The sequence below is a fragment of the Eurosta solidaginis genome, chromosome 1, assembly GCF_040869045.1.
Source record: "Eurosta solidaginis isolate ZX-2024a chromosome 1, ASM4086904v1, whole genome shotgun sequence".
Taxonomy (NCBI): domain Eukaryota; kingdom Metazoa; phylum Arthropoda; class Insecta; order Diptera; family Tephritidae; genus Eurosta; species Eurosta solidaginis.
In genome coordinates this window covers 371,109,055-371,127,591 of record NC_090319.1, presented here as the reverse complement: position 1 = coordinate 371,127,591, position 18,537 = coordinate 371,109,055, and the positions used below count along the sequence as shown (strand labels likewise).

The 18,537-nt window shown below is 37.0% G+C and overlaps 1 protein-coding gene across 7 annotated transcripts in view; it reads left to right on the top strand.

Moving 5' to 3' along the window:
* The window catches only part of LOC137238234 (E3 ubiquitin-protein ligase RNF181 homolog), a 122,740-nt gene that overhangs the window by 21,086 nt on the left and 83,117 nt on the right, over window positions 1-18,537 (top strand). The gene's annotated exons all lie outside the window — the stretch shown is intronic.

Below are 18,537 nucleotides of genomic sequence, written 5' to 3'. Positions count from 1 at the left end.
GACAGTAGCGGCGGCAGAATAGACGGCAGTGACAGCAGCAAAAACATCGTGAACGGCAGGTGTTGAATTCAATTCAACCAAAACATCGGTAGTAGACGCAGTTGCAACGGCAGTGGCGGCAGTGTGAACGGCGGTGACGGCAGAGGAATCAATAGAAACGGCAGCGTTTATCTCAATAATTTCGTCTGGAATGTTCTCCAATATATTTGTGTTCGGAATGGTATTCATCGTATTTGCGGAGCTATTATCTCCCACGCCAACTATATTTTGCAGTAATCTGCGTAATTGTATAATGTTGGCAGTAGGAGGGAAATCCACATTATTTTCAGTTAAAACTTTGACAATGTTCTCTCGAGCATCCATTTTACAAAATAATTGTATATAATAGTGCGCGAGGTTCGTTAACACACCTGAGATGTAATTTTTACCTTCGATGGTTAATAAAATAGCAGAAACGTCCGGATTAATTAACTTAGTACTTTATTTTTCAGTCTTCAATCCAATAATGAACCGGAAGTCCACCATCTTCTCTTTCTTCCATTTTCTTTCCTTTACAGTGATGTATTTTTGCTTATTCTATTAATTAGTTGACATGGTTGCATTTATGATCTTACAAATTCTTCGTAAAAAGCTGTTCTAAGTTTCATAAAAAAAAAAACAATCGATTCAAATTCGTGTAGCCTTGAATAAATAAATTGATTGTAATTTAAAAATTTCAATACCTCTACTAGAAACGCCAAAGCAAATCTTGCGATGAAGTTTGGCATAAAAACAAGATTTGTTCTCAAAATTAGTTCGATTTCTAATTCTTTTTTGTATTATTCGATTTTTTGACATTTGACCGACAATTGGCTTATAATCTGCGCTGAACCTCAAAAAAATCGACTCACGTAAAAGCTCTCTAAAGCTGCTCATATTGAATGTATTAAATGGCACGTGCTATTATCCCATGCAACAAAATTTGTTGTAAGTAAACTTTTGAATCATTTAAATTTTTTTTTGCGTGCAACGCTGCGTTTGTCAACAAATATTAAAATAATTTTATTCAATTCCGATAAAGTACGTAAAAAAGTTATATAGCAAATCATAAAAATTCGCATTTTTTTATTTACAAGGTTTCCATGGTTACGAAGCTTTTGCGAATTTGAGCGATTTATATTTATAGTATTTTCGACTAGCAAAATAAAATTATTTTGATAAGTGTGTGGACTTGGAAATGTGTGTAAGGATTTTGAGTTCTTCCAAATTTGTTTTCAAAATTAAGTTATCTTTTTCCTTTCTCTTTAGTGGAATACACTTTTTTAAATCAATTTTTTCCTGCAACTGAAATTGATTACAAAATTGATCATGTCGATCGCTCATTCAATTCAAGCGTATTACCATTTCTCAAGCTTTTTCAAAACATCCCAGTGTACTAGCAACAAACACAAAAGAACTTGTAAAAATTGAGTAAATCCATGCAGACTGTATCTGCCAATAGGCCTGATTAAAATCACGACGGCGGCTACAAAACGACATTTGTCAAATTATTTTTATACTCAGTTGAGCAGAGCTCACAGAGTATATTAACTTTGATTGGATAACGGTTGGTTGTACAGGTATAAAGGAATCGAGATAGATATAGACTTCCATATATCAAAATCATCAGTATCGAAAAAAAAATTCATTGAGCCATGTCCGTCCGTCCGTCCGTTAACACGATAACTTGAGTAAATGTTGAGGTATCTTGATGAAATTTGGTACGCAGGTTTCTGAGCACTCATCTCAGATCTCTATTTAAAATGAACGATATCGGACTATAACCACGCCCACTTTTTCGATATCGAAAATTTCGAAAAACCGAAAAAGTGCGATAATTCATTACCAAAGACGGATAAAGCGATGAAACTTGGTAGGTGAGTTGAACTTATAACGCAGAATAGAAGATTAGTAAAATTTTGGACAATGGGCGTGTCACCGCCCACATTTAAAAGAAGGTAATTTAAAACTTGCATTCTGTAATTTGGCAGTCGCTGAAGATATCATAATGAAATTTGGCAGGAACGTTACTCGTATTACTATATGTGTGCTTAATAAAAATCACCAAAATTGGAGAACGACCACGCCCACTTTGAAAAAAAAATTTTTTAAAGTAAAATTTTATCAAAAAATTTAATATCTTTACAGTATATAAGTAAATTATGTCAACATTCAACTCCAGTAATGATATGGTGCAACAAAATACAAAAATAAAAGAAAATTTCAAAATGGGCGTGGCTCCGCGTGGACCGTCTGTCCTTCCGCTCGGCCCTTAACACGATAACTTGAGCAAACATCGATATATCTTTACTAAACTCAGTTCACGTACTTATCTGAACCCACTTTGTATTGGTATAAAAAATGGTCGAAATCCGACTATGACCACGCCCACTTTTTCGATATCGAAAATTACCAAAAACGAAAAAAATGCCGTAATTCTATACCAAATACGAAAAAAGGGATGAAACATGGTATTTGGATTGGTTTATTGACGCAAAATATAACTTTAGAAAAAAACTTTGTTAAATGGGTGTGACACCTACCATATTAAGTAGAAGAAAATTATAAAGTTCTGCAGGGCGAAATAAAAAACCCTTGAAATCTTGGAAGGAATACTGTTCGTGGTATTACATATATAAATAAATTAGCGGTATCCAACAGATGATGTTCTGGGTCACCCTGGTCCACATTTTGGTCGATATCTGGAAAACGCCTTCACATATACAACTACCACCACCCCTTTTAAAACCCTCATTAATACCTTTAATTTGATACCCATATCGTACAAACACATTCTAGAGTCACCCCTGGTCCACCTTTATGGCGATATCTCGAAACGGCGTCCACCTATGGAACTAAGAATCACGCCCTTTTAAAATACTCATTAACACCTTTTATTTGATACCCATATCGTACAAACGCATTCTAGAGTCACCCTGGTCCACCTTTATGGCGATATCTCGAAAAGGCGACCACCTATAGAACGAAGGCCCACTCTCTTTTAAAAAGACTCATTAACACCTTTCATATGATACCCATATCGTACAAACAAAGTCTATAGTCACCCCTGGTCCACCTTTATAGCGATATCTCGAAAAGGCGTCCACCTATAGAACTAAGGCCCACTCCCTTTTAAAACCCTCATTAATACCTTTAATTTGATACCCATATCGTACAAAGACATTCTAGAGTCACCCCTGGTCCACCTTTATGGCGATATCTCGAAACGGCGTCCACCTATGGAACTAAGAATCACTCCCTTTTAAATACTCATTAACACCTTTCATTTGATACCCATATCGTACAAACAAATTCTAGAGTCAACCCTGATCCACCTTTATGGCGATATCCCTAATGGCGTCCACCTATATAACTATGGCCCACTCCCTAATAAAATACTCTTTAATGCCTTTCACTTGATACACATGTCATATAAACACATTCCAGGGTTACCCTCGGTTCATTTTCCTACATGGATATTTTCCCTTATGTTGTCACCATAGCTCTCAACTGAGTATGTAATGTTCGGTTACACCCGAACTTAACCTTCCTTACTTGTTACACATGTTCCCATGAGGGTTAAAGCTATTGTTGGCACTCAACAGAGAGTGGCGTCCTTTTTATTTTGTCAGTAAAAACTAAAATAGATAATATAAGTTGAAATCATTCATTTGTGCGTTTTTTTTATAATTAATATATTTTTATTTTTTTTATTTTTTTCGGTACTGTTTGTGGCTGCCACTATAAAAGCAATCAAGTAACCAGTGTTTGGCTACGGTTGTCAAGCTTTGCTTTAATGTGGTTGTAGTCTGTAGCCGCCGTGTTCAATGTAATCAGGCCACAACGTCCAATATACCTATAATTGACATCAGCTTTCGTCGACTAAGTATGTGTTCATATCTCAGATTAATATTTTGGTGTTTTTTTCCTTTTTGTCCGTACGAATGCTAGCGTATGCAAATACATTTTTTTTTTTTCAGTTTGTCAATTTACTGATTAAATCTCGTAAGCTAAAAATAGAATGACCATGCACGGTCTTGATAGCATAATTCATATCTCATTTATGTACTATAATTTATGTACTAGGATGGTACAAGAATATAGGAGACAGATTGATGAATTTGTATATAACGTAAAAATATTGCAATCATTCGAGACTGCAATCAAATGAATAACTTAATTCAAAAAGAATGCCTTTTTTATTAACTTTGTTATACGCATGAAGTTTTATTTAACTAAATATATTGTTTTCTAAATTTGAATATCTCTCTTAGAATTTCTATTTTATCTTTATTTTAATCATTTTTGAGCTATTTATTATTAAAATGAATAGCCGCGGTATGCCTGCCGCAGGCTTTGACTTACAAAACTTAGTAATGAAAAATTTGTTTAATGATCACCAACTATTTTATTTAAAAAAATAATAAATATACATACCTACATATACTAAATGTTAGCACGAGCGTGTTAGCTTATTTAATGTCTAAATAATCAATCGGCGCCATCATAAACGGTTTGACATTCCAATGAGTGGCTTACAGCATATTATTTATTATTGTATTTGTTTTTACTTACAGCCTTTTAGCCAATTTTCATTCAATGCAAATTTTTGACGTTCTATAAAATAAAGGGTGTAACGAAATGGTCGCTGTGGTGTGGTGGTAGCGTGTTCCGCCTACCACACCGAAGATCCTGGACTAGAGCCCCGTCAAAGCAACGTCAAAAGTTTAGAAACAAGTTTTTCAATTAGAAAACAGTTTTGCTAAGCGGGGTCACCCCTCAGCAGTGATTTGGCAAGCACTCTGAGTCTATTTCTGCCGTGAAAAGCTTCTCAGTGAAAACTCGTCTGCCTTGCAGATGCCGTTCGGAGTCGGCGTAAAACATGTATGTCCTGTGCAGCCAGTTTGTAGGAAATATGAAAAAGGAGCACGACGCAAACTGGAAGAGAAGCTCGGCCTAAAATCTCTTCGAAGATTATCGCCTCTTGCATTTATTTTTATGTCACGAAATGGCGTTAGTTAACGTGAACTGAAATTAATCTTAACTTTGACATTATTAGAACCATAGCGTCAACTATTAAACAAAAGCTTTTCTTTATTTAGACTCAAATACATTCTGAGTGGAATCACTTTATCTCGGATGCCGTTCGAAAACACAGTATCTCAAAAACGTAAAGGAGTGTCTTCAAAAACGTTGGCTCCAAAACACAACGTGTGTGTGTTAGGTTTGTTTGAAATGTCTATTATGTTTGTGAGATCGAATTGCAATCTTGGTGACGAAGGCAAGTTTTGGGTAGTGAAGAAGGGGGAAATATTATGAAAGATAATAGTTTATTTTGGAGTAGGAATCATGAGAAATAATGTTAGCTCTTTTTAATTAGCTAATAAAAATTTCCAAATCATATTTGCTGCTATTTTTTCACTCGTAGGTGTATATGAGATTTTTCCATTCATGTTTCCATGATATTTTGTCTTATTTTTTCTTCCATCTAATTTGTGGAAATTTCATGATTTTTTCAGAATTTTTTTTTTTTTTAATAACCTAGAGATAAATTGTCGGGCCTGGGCCATTCATTTTTTGAATAAATTGTTTTTACATGAATTTTCTAATTGTGCAAACAATTAAAACGGGTTGTGAATCTTTTGTACATTTTTTGAAAAAATAAATATGTAAAAATTTGAAATAAGAAATTTCGAACCTAGTCTCATAAAATTCCGTTGATTTCTTTTGATTCGAGATAATTTTGAAGTTATAAAAAATGCGTGCTTGTTATGAAAGAAAATCTGTATAAAATTGCATAGTCGAAAAAATTCAGAAAACTCTAAATAAAAAGTTAGAAATCTTAAAAATTGTGGCCTATTTTTCGATTTTTTTCGAAAACATTTTTGAAATTAGTTTGCAGTCACAAACTTCATAGAAGTTTTTTTCCTAACGTATCGAAAATAAAAAAGTATTTAGTTGACGAGATTTGAAAAAAATTGTCATTGCTTTTTTGTGTTCGCTGATGCAGTTACATACATGCATACATATATGAAAAATTCTCCGACTTGAATATTTTTTTTCTCTGTAGCTTATATTACGTGCGTTTATAAATTGAATCGAAAAGCACTTCGAAGACTTGGCGTATGGCTGTGCAAGTCGACCTTGCAAAACATGCAATGTAAAATTATAAACCATCGTACTTTTCTCTACCCAAACCATCAACTACATTGAAGCGAAACTCATCTAAATACTTTATGACGCTTCGTTGAGTATTATTTTTCATCAACTATCTTTCAGCTCTAAAATAAATCGTTTCAGTAATGTTTGTTTTTATATTTTCATGCAATCCATTTTTCCAATTTAAGTATGAATTTTTTTTTTTAACTTTTTTATTTTCAATTGGTTGAATGCTTAATGACGCTGTCAGCTGTTATCGTTGTTAGATTTGCTGATTTTTGCTAAAAATTTATTTATTTTTATTTTTGTTTTTTTATTAATTCTTGTTTTACAAATTATTTATTTTGCATACATTTCGGTTGCTGTTTGCGGTTGTGCATATTTTAAAATTGTGCTTTTATTTAATTCGTTGAAAAAGAAATGTTTGCGGAACATTCCTAGAATTTCGTTTTTTAGTGGAGAGCAAATTAATTCACTGTAATTCTTTAGAAATATAGCTGAAGAATTTGGCTGACCGACTAAAGAGCTCACCTCTATACCGTTCCGCCTCATAGGACGACGGCAGAATGTCGATGACCTACCCCAGGGTGTTGTGCGCGCCGTGCACATTGGATGATTTGCGCTATTTCAACGGATTCTTTCTGATACCTAGCCGCCTCGAGAAGTAGCAGTGGCCTCACCACAATAAGGGACGCTTCTGTGGTGGACGGTTTTTGCCCCCCGCATGAATAGCTCAGAATTTTATATGGAAGATAAATAGGAATGAGGAGAGGATAAGAATATAGTCATAAGGCAGGGAAAATAAATGCGCTGCACGCAATGGGGAAGCGGCAGGCAAGTCCGAATACAGAAGATGAAAGGAGAAGGAAACTACATTAGTAGAGACGAGCGCTTGAGAGTCTGGGTCGATCGATCGATTGAGCACTTGGCATGGATAACGATATCGAAAATGTGGGCGTTGTTTTGGTACGATTATGTCCATTTTCAATACCTATTTATTCTGGGTGAAAAGAGTCCGTGTACCAGGTTTGGTGAAGATCTCTGAGTTTTTGCGCCATAAATCAAAACAAAGAGGTGTAAGATGTAGGTTTCTTCTTAAATGTGACACTTCGCACTCATGGTTGTATTTTAGAAGGAGAGGAAAAAGAGGAAAAATAAAATACCGTTTCCTAAAAAGGTTCTTACCTTCGGCAAAAATGTACACATAAAAGTGAGTGATATATGTATATTAAACAAAATATGATATAAAGAATTGAAAACTATTTACAGAGGGGAGGCGCGCGTGACACTGGAGGTAAAAGTTCTTGTCAATTTTTAAATTTTCGGTGCACACAATTAGCAATGACAATGGAATAAATAAATAAATCTAGCGAAAGCTCCTAATGGAAGTTGTTCCAGTACCGATCGAGTGAACGGATTCAAGGATACAGATAAGCACAATACAAAGCTTTTTATTAAACGGTTTTATTTAGGTTGACTTGACAGGCTGCACGCCGGCCGGCCAGCGCGAATTTTGTAATTAAAATTTAAGTAACTTCCCGATAAGCTACAAGCTTGAAACTTGAAATATAGTTCAGAACCAGATGACAATGCAATAATAAGAAAAAAATCGCCGCTAGGTGGCGCAAGGACCGAGATATTCACGAAAATCGTATTTGTGGTCCGATTTCGGTCCATATTTGGAACACATAATACATACAAGAATAGAAAGCGACCTATGAAAAAATCGCCGCTAGGTGGTGCATGGATTGAGATATTCACAAAAATCGTATTTATGGTCCGATTTGGCTCATATTTGGAACATATAATACATAATGAATAGAAAGCGACCTAGGAAAAAAAGCGCCGCTAGGTGGCGCAAGGATCGAGATATTCACAAAAATCGTAGTTGTGGTCCGATTCTCATATTTGGAACACATAATACATACATGAATAGAAAGCCACCTATGAAAAAAATCGCCGCTAAGTGGCGCAAGGATCGAGATATTCACAAAAATCGTATTTGTGGTCCGATTTGGCTCATATTTGGAAATCATATTTGACATACAGAAATAGAAACCGCTTTAGTAAAAAAAATTCACGCTAGGTGTCGCAAAAATTGAGAAATTCAAAAAACTCGTACTTGTCTGTCCGATTTGGCTCTTTGAACAAATATTATATACAGTCCGGTAGAAGTGACATCAAAATACTTTGGAGCACATAAATTCAAATTTTGCTAGTGAAATTTCAGTATAATAAAATAAATAATAAAAAAAAATTTTAGTTAAACGGTTTTATTGAAAACAATACTTAAATTAAGTAATAACAATACTAAAAGCTAGAAAATAGTTGGGTAGGTCCTAGGTACTAGGCATCACAGCCCTCATCAATCTAGGGCGTTGATCAGACAATTAAATAAAAGCGTTGGGCGCGTGAAATTTCTAAAAATGTGAGCCGTAGCATAACCTGATTAAGATTCAGTTGGTCTTACTTATGACTGTCAATAGAAATTTGACGCGTCCAACGCTTTTATTTAATTGTCTGATCAACGCCCTAGATTGATGAGGAGTGTGCTGACTAGTACCTAGGACTTACCTAATTATTTTCTATCTTTTAGTATTATTACTACTTAATCTAAGTATTGTTTTCAATAAAACTTTAACTTAAACATGTTTTTTAAATTATTTTATTATCTTCAGAGCTTCCGCAATCCAATTGTCAACCTTACCTACAAATATACAAATATAAATGTATAATACACATGTTTAGCAAGCTAGGTCCTGGCGACTCCAAGCTCCTCATGGAAGTAGGGGTTTGGGAGGCGGATAGTTTAGAAGGTTTAATGTGGCCATGTTAATCGTTACCGAATCTATATTCGGCAAAGGACCATCAACATCGATAACTCTCCTCAAAACCTTCGGGAAGTGTCTTTAACGTAAATACAACAACACAACATAGAGTAAACACTCTGTAAGCAGCCCACTTCCCTGATAAGGTAAAATCTGATTGAGCTCAGAATCTAGCATGCCGTACAGTGAACTGCTTCTCCTCAATGAAGTAGCCGGTATCTATCGCAACATTTTTGTTTCAGGAGGAGGAACTACACCCGGGCTTAAAAGAATTATGATGGAAAGCTTCGCGTTAGCCTATATCTCAAGGCCTTCGATAAGAGCAAAGGGCGGTGCTCAAATCCAAAATATGAAAAAATTGCTACTTTTTAGGGGTCATTTAACTAAATTTGTTAAACATATTTTGTTTCAAACGCAATGGAGAAGCTGTTAGACTGTGGGATAAGATCACACTTTGTGTAACAAATGCATCCTAGACAGGATACGTAAAAGACAAACAGGTCGACAGAAACCGCCCTGTATCACTTTCTCGTAGAAATCCAGAGTGCATTCGAATACATATTTGGTGTTTTACGCATCCCTCGAAAACACTGCACTTGAGCGCTTGGGAGATCGGAAATCCAGTAAACAAGGTGTCGTCCTTACTAACTCCGATACGCATAGTAGTTGAGGAGAGTTTTGGCTGCCTATAGGTTCAGCCTCTGTCGTTTTTGAAATGGTATGCCAAGGACGTCGTTTTAGATTTGGTCCATGGAAATTTATATCTACCTCGATTTCCGTATACCATTAAAATTCACCGTTAGGCAATTAATCTTATAATAAAAATATTTCTCTCTATGTTGTTGTTGTTGTAGCAGTGCTTCGCCCCATCCAATAGGTGCGACCGATCACAAATTTTCATCAATATCCTCTAACGGGAGTTCAAGGGAACTTGCTGTTTCAACAGGGGTGGACCATAATGTGGGGGGTGTTAGAGGCGTTGGTTCCACAATACAGTTGAAGAGATGGTTGGTGTCATGTGGGGACACGTTACAAGCAGGACATATATTTTGTATGTCGGGTTGATTCTGGAAGGCTAAGAGTTTAACATGTTACAGTATCTCCAGATCGAAGTTGAGCTAGAGTGAATCGTGTTTCCCTGAGGAGTGTGCGTTCCTCTTCTGCTGATTTCTCTCTATATTTTTATTTTATTAAATTTTAAATAAAGTTAATTTCTTATTTAGATCATTCCATAAATTGCCAAACACTTGAAAACCTAAAACAAATTGAATAAAATCCCACAAGCTCTGCAATTCACATTTATATATACAAATAGATATGTAGGTATTTTTAGTAACACCCATTTGCGTCTGCACTTTTCGAAACTATATCATTACTTAAAATTTCACTTTCGCTTGCAATAAATTTTTCAAAAATTTTATTTGACTAGCGCTGACGTGTGTTCATTTAGCTTTTAATGCGCTCAAAAGAGATTTGTGTGAGATTTTTCTTTTAAATATCTTATATACCAATAAATAGTTGTGACGACGTGCACTTTTTGAAAAATGGAATTTCTCCAAATCGATTTATAATTTCATAAAGCTGTCGTGCAAATTTATCGCTAATTTGGTATGATAGAGACAATTTTTAAAATTCAGAATGTACAAGTTATCAGTTTAGTACGAGGCCACGAAATCAGTGGACAGGGGCACGCCGCAGGGAGGGGTGCTATCACCTCTGCTGTTGACGCTGGTCATCAACCAACTGCTCAGGCAGTTCGATGAGGGACCCGTAAAACTTACGGCTTACGCAGATGACGTTGCAATTGTCATAAGTGGAAAGTGCCTTCCAACGATTAGTTCTTTGATGGATCGGGCGCTTCGCGATATTCATACCTGGGCATCTAATGTCGGGTTGAAAGTCAATGCGGAGAAGACGGATATGGTCTTGTTTACAAAGAGGTACAAGGTCCCAAATTGGACCAGGCCTAAGTTAGGAGGGGTGACCTTACAGGAGAAACCTTGCACAAAATATTTAGGAATCATCCTAGACAGTAAGCTGTCATGGAAGCTCAACGTGGAGAAGAGGGTCAAGAAGGCCTCAACGGAACTCTACGCAAGTAAAAGAATGCTGGGGTGTACGTGGGGCCTATCGCCCTCTCTTTCTCATTGGGTTTTTTACAGCGATTGTAAGCCCTATTCTATACTATGGAGTTCTTGTTTGGTGGAAAGCCACACAAAAAACAACATACCTCAAAAAATTAGAGGGGGTATGCAGACTATCGATGCTTAGCATTACGGGAGCCCTGAAAACAACCCCGACGGCTGCACTGTATGCCATTTTGCACATCCCACCTGTAGACCTGGTAGCAAAGAACAAAGCGTTAACGACCGCAACCAGGCTCGGTGCTTCGGGGCAGCTTGAGCGCCGACCATATGGCCATAGTAGTTTAGCGTCATCAATCACAAGACGAACAGACTACATGATTCCCTATCTGCGCTTCGAGGGAGATCTTAAGGCCACAATAGAGGTGGACGGTTGGCGCCAGGGTGCGCAAATGGCGGACGAGGCGATACATGTGTACACCGATGGCTCCAAAGTAGTGGAAGGAGTAGGGTCTGCGGTATACTGCGCTGATCCGGAAATAAGCAGATCCTACAGGCTGCCGGATTACTGTAGCGTTTTCCAAGCGGAAATATTAGCCGTAACCAAAGCAGTAGAAACCCTGGAAGAGAATAGCTTAAGCTGCAACCGTGTTAACTTTTATATTGACAGTCAAGCAGCAATTAAGGCAATAATCTCGCATAGCACAGCATCTAAATGCGTGTTAAAGTGTAAGCAGCCTCTGAAGAGAATCGGGACAGGGAGAAGCATACATCTATATTGGGTCCCAGGGCATATGGGAATAGATGGGAATGAAAAAGCGGATGAACTAGCTAAAAAGGGCGCATCCCTTGAAGCTTGCTCCGTAGATGTCCCAATTAGATTGGGCGAGATTAAGCGAAGAAGCAGCAAGTGGCTTAAGTCCTAGGAAGCTTCTAGTATTTGCCAAGAGGACGGAGTTATTTTATAACATATTTCCTGGTTTTTGATAGGGTTTTTCAGTTTGGTCGTTAAAACAAACTTCTGGTAACACTACGGACTCAATCAGTCTATGTGAGGTCCTCAAGTTGAACCTACCTACCTATCAGTTTAGTATAGAAAATTTATTTGATTTTTATTTTGTATTTTAATTTATACGTTCTTCTTCAATAAGCAATTAAATTGAATGTTATTGCATTATGTATATGTATGCCTAGATGTTCATACATGTTATTTGTAATATATTTTTATCAATTTGTTTGCAACAGGTGAAAACTAACATTTTATTTAATTTATTACTCATTTATACATAATATATGTGTTTTTTATGTACTGTTGAACGCTGTTGAAATTAATAAATTTTCGTTAGAGCTCAGATTTTATGTATTTGCAGAAAAATAATTTATATTCAATTAATTTTTATAGTTTTGGCTCTTTTTCTTTATTTTTTCATTCTCTTAGTTCCTCCAACAACAAATGCCATTTTGTGCTTTGAAACAACCACAATTCTAATAGAATTCTAATTTTTCTATTTCGCTCACACAAATTTTTCTATTGATTCCATATAGAAAGTCCTTTCTAATGAAAACGAACACTTATTTTAAACATTCTTTGTTCATGACTGTAGAACCAGCACGGTACAGCATAATCTGACAACCCTTCTTTCGGTGAAAGTCAAATGCTCTTTGCTTAATAGACGTCTTAGTATAATCGCCGACGACCACAGCAAAGAATTTCCTTCGCGCGTTTCCATCATTCATTAATTGGCCGATGCCAGCTTTGGCTGGTTGGAATAACTTGCGCCAATTCCTCCACCTTTTAATTCCAACTGAAGGTGTCTAGCATCCTCTGCTTTCAAATACGGCTGCCTGTAAAGAAGCCTTCTATGCCGCAGCGTCTTTCATTCGCATAACATGACCCTGTCAGCGAACATCATACTCCACCTATTCGCCAACCTCTGAAGACTTGTAGTTCTCAATTTGATATCCCATTTCAATCTCCAATTATTCTCCAACCTCTTAGAAATGTATATATACCAAGTTTATATTCAACCGTTGGGATATTTATAGTTCTCAAACTAATGTCCAACATCACTACAAATACAATGTACAGTTTTCCAACTATTTTCCATCCTTATAGAATAGAATAAATTTGATGTTGATATCCAACTGGGAAATTTATAGTTCTCAAGCTGGTATCCAGCATCATTTTGCAATAATTTTACAACCATTAAGAAATTTCTATCTCGAGCTGATACCCAACATCATTCTCCAATTATTCTCCAACCTCTGAGAAATTTATAGATTTCAAGTTGCTACCCAACTTCATTCTCCAGTTAAGCTACAACGTTTGAGGAGTTTATAGTTATAAGTTGATATCAAACTTCACTCCCCAACCTTTGATAAACTTTTGAGAACTGTTTATTTTCGAGTTGATTTAAAGACTACATTTTTGAAAGGTTGGAGACATTTTTTTTTCGTGTTTGTGGGGTAATCGCAGAGCAAAATTAGCCATGGAAATTAAGTAGACATCGATATCATTATGTAGTGTTCAAATTCATTACATACATTCCATGGCGGAACCATACGAGGTGGCAGCATGGTGACATACCTACAAAACATAAATAAAATTTCCATGTACCTTGTTTTGTAAATTCGATGGTCTAATGTCAGAATCATACTGCGCCGGAAGTTGATGTATCAATTCAAATAAAAAATGTTTATATTCAGCTGTTCCGTGCTGCCACCTTGTATAGTTCCGCTAGTTCCGCCATGATACATTCATTTCGTTTCTTCTTCACACAACTTGTCACAAAATAACAAACATTTTAAATATTTACAAAAATTATTCCATTAAATTTGGTTCAAAATTTTCCGTTAAAAAATATACATAAAAATGTTGAAGAAAATCAATTGTTGGGAGGGAAGACAGTACCAGCTTGAGAATAGCCATAACTATGATGCTTACATGAAGGAACTGGGCATGGGTTTGGTACAACGGAAATTTTGGAATACCCAACGACCTACCGTTCTGCTACACAAAGTCGAAAGTACCCACAATTTAATTACGCTGGTAGATTCAAAACCTACCGTTCTTACCTTCAAATCGGGCAAATCGTTCGAAGAAGAAACTTTTGATTTACGCAAAGTAAGAAATACCATGTTTATGTTGGATAATACATTACTGCAAGAACAAAAAGGTTTGCCAAATTCCAGGATAACACGTGAATTTCATCCAAATAAAATGATTGAACGATCTGTGGTGAACAAAGTAAGAGCTACTCGATATTTTCGTGCATTGAATGATGATGAGAAGGAGGATGTAACCGAACTAATCGACGAGCTGGAAAAGAAGCAGAGGACACCACCGCCAGCAAAGCAAAATGATGAAAAGAAGAAGGAAGCAAAGTAGGAAACGCAAGACAAAGCAAACAAATATTTTTTATTAAAATGAAAGGTTCTGCGATAGGATTGCTTTAACGGTCTACTTAAAATTGTTTTAATATTAAACTATTCAGAGTGTCCAAATGTTATAATGTTCAATGTTCATTGAATTTTATGACCTTTAACACGCCGCTTGAATCGTCAAAATATGAAAGGAAACGAATAAAAATTTACCTTCCAACTATTTTCTAAAACGGATCACTTTAGTTCCATTTATTTTATATTTTTCCAAAATAATGGTGAAACTTGCTTGGGGTTATACAACACAACACTCGAAAGTAAGTTTCACGACGACTCGAGCTCATTTCCGATTAAGTGTGCGATGAACAATTTGTGCAGTTCCATATCAAAACGCACTTAGTGAATTTGGAATTTTTCCAGATTTTTATATAATCTCTTTCTCCTGTTTAATACTACATGATAGTTCGTTATTCGATCTAACTTAATTCAAATTTCTCAGTTTAAAAAATTTTCTATTGCCTATATTGCGGTTTGGCATTACGTTTCTCGACTATTGCTGGTAGTCATATGTCTTGGAAGTCCTGGCTTTTAAATGAGAAATTAAATTTGCTCGATTTTGAATTTGTTCTGTATTTTTAATTTATCTTCTGAAATTCTACTTTCTGATACTTGATTTTAAGAAAACGTTGCACTACATATCTCGAATTTATTTTAAAAAAGCTAGCAAAAAAACCTGACTTGGTTTTTTCAAACCGAACTAGAGTAGCAACATTAGCTTTAATGTTTTCTATTATTTTGCTCTATTTTGAGAAGTTCCATGAAGCTGGGTTGCTCTTTATCGTACTTTGATTCAGGGAGTAAACATACGTAAGTCGCAATAGGCTCCATTATGTAATTGAGTCATCTTAATGACTACCCGTACGAAGTAACCCATCCAACCTCGGCTTCTACAGCCGCCTAGATCTGAATTTATATTCCGCGCAATTAACATCCGAGTAGCAACAGTGCAATATTATTTTAATTTAGTATACTGCGGTCGTGTTTTCAGCTCCTTAGCTAGAATTCTCGTTGCACAACATAATTTCCGAGGTGTAACGAGATCTAAGCTGAACGTCTTGCCAAAATTCGTTCGAGCTTTCCTCTCGAAGCGGCTGATCTTGTAAACCAGAAAGACAAAAAAATCAGAATGTTTGTCAAAATCAAAAAAAGGTACAAATCGCTAAATCATCTAGAATCATGCAACCTTTACTGGAACAAACGAGCTCTAGTCGCCATAGGTGATCGGCACTTCTCGTTTTGATTCGAATGACCCTCTGCGATGCGATAGTTTATTTAGACCTCAGCTATGCTTCCCTCCATAGAGCGAGTCGAAAATGGAGTGATGAGGCTGGGACTCAAGACGGCCGTTGATGGTGGGATACTCCCACTCTCTTGACGCTAAATTTATTCTGAACTCAAAAGAACTGAAGCCTCAAAAGTACTAGGTTTTGATCTGCGTCATATGGATCCTTCCGGTCAGAGTACGGCACAAAAGTCCTCTATTTGTCTTGGCCACTGGCTATGTACATACCTGAATAGTCATTAACTTAAGAAGCATTATATCGCAGAGTGCATAGCCCACAATTGCACTCAATGCAACGAATATTGAGAAAGTTCGAAGACTAGCGACAGCGTCCATGTTAACCCTTCTACACTACTAACTACGCAACACTGATCGTGGACATCGAAAGCTCTTTGCCACCTGAACTAAATCATTGAACCGCATGCTAACTAAGTGGACAGAAATATCACTCGCTCACCAGTCCTCAAAACTCTGCAAATAAAAATTAGCACCCCTACATCCCTGAAATCGAGGATTCACCTTCCTATCCTACGAATTTTTATTAAGCAGCCATCTCAGGAATAACAACGCCTTAATAAAAAAAAAAATCAATGTGTCCTCCGAAATCGATTTCAATTTCTTTCTTTTTTTTCGTTCGTTATGATATAGTGTATTGTGCGAAAGATTGAAGCCCACCGTGAACCGGCTGATTGGACCTTATCAGTGCGGCTTCAGACCTGGTAAATCTACCATCGACCATATTTTCAGAATGCGCCAAATCTTGGAAAAAACGAGTGAAAAAAAGAATCGACACACATCACCTCTTCGTCGACTTTAAAGCCGCCTTCGACAGCACGAAAAGGAGCTGCCTATATGCCGCTAGGTCTGAATTTGGTTTCCCCGCAATACTTATACGGCTGTGCAAAATGACGTTGAGCAACACCATCAGCTCAGTCAGAATTGAGAAGGACCTCTCCGAGCCGTTCGAAACTAAACAAGGTTTCAGACAGGGTGACCCCCTATCGTGCGATTTCTTTAATTTGATGCTGGAGAAAATTATACTAGCTGCAGAACTTAAGCGCACTGGAACAATATACTATAAAAGCGTGCAATTACTGGCATATGCTGATGACATTGATATCATCGGCCTAAACACCCGCACTGTTATTCTGCTTACTCCAAACTGGAAAAAGAAGCGGTAAAGATGGGTTTGATGGTGAACGAGGACAAAACGAAGTACCTGCTGTCATCGAGCAAAGAGTCAGCGCATATGCGCCTTGGCAACCACGCTACTGTTGGCAGCCATAATTTCGAAATAGTAAAAGACTTCGTTTATTTGGGAACCAGCATCAATACTAGTGTTACGAATATTAGCAAAACTAAGGAGTGCTGCCATCTCCAGGCCGATGCTAAGCAGTGACGTGAATTCACATCAATAATTCAATCATTATGTATCTACATAAGCGAATCAATAATTGCGTCTACACATATGTACACATTCCGACGAGCAACATTTACATACAAGGCAGCGAGAGATGAGATGTCACACACAGATGAATTTACTTATACGCTTATGTGTGTGCGGGAGACTGTAAACTACAAACTCACATATGTACATCTGAGAAGCGCTAAAAAGTAGACAATTGTAAACAAGTAGAAACTATATGAGAACTATACACACACGAATATAGTTGGTAAGTTCTGGAAATGGAAGAGCCTAGAAGTATGCAGCGTAAACTATAAAAGCGGGGCAGGCGAGTAAGAAGTAATTCAGTTTCATTTGAGTTATCAATCAGTTTGGTTATTAAGCCAGCGAGTAGCAAAGTATAAGTGTTATTGTGAAGTACTTTAATAAAGGCCATTTTTCCATTATTCAACATTGGAGTTATTTATTCAACAGTTTAGTGATTCGAACTTAGCAGAGGATTGCAAATAAGAGGATTTGCAGCAAAATCGTTACACTAGCAACAACATCAGCACTGAAATCCGGCGAAGAATCAATTTTGCCAATAAATGCTACTTTGGACTAGGTAGGCAATTGAAAAAAAAGTCCAATCTCGGCGAACGAAAATCATAATCTACAGGTCACTTATCGTACCCGTCCTGGGGTAAAAGCATAGACCATGACAACAGCAGATGAAGCGGCTTTGGGAGTGTTCGATAGAAAAGTTCTTCAAAAGATTTATGGACCTCTACGCGTTGGCGATGGCGAGTACCGAAGAAGATTTAATGATGAGCTGTACGAGCTATACGCAGACATCAACATAGTCCAGCGAATTAAAACGCAGCGGCTGCGCTGGCTAGGCCATCCCTGCAAAAATCGCGAGTACTCCATGCATGCATGTATGGAGTACTCGCTATGGACCAACCGAGTACTCAAAAATTAACCACAATTCATACAAAAAATATGGTCCAATTAACATTGCGATGTCCTAGGTCTGGACCATATACTCCAGCTCCGCATTACATCAGAGTAATCCATGGAGTACCCACAGTCCAATAAGCATCGTGTAGTGATTGCAATCATTAAAAACGAGCAATGATCGGCTTACAATGTGTTCGTGTAGAAACATGAGTTGGTCCATTGCTGCATTACAGTGGAGTATAATGGTAAGTACTCCAGTGGACCACATGATCCAACGATTTTTGCAGGGATGTTATGCGAATGAAAGATAATGCTCCGGCCAAGAAGGTGTTTCTATCGGAACCCGCCTATGGAAGCAAAGGTAGAGTGCGGCCCCCACTC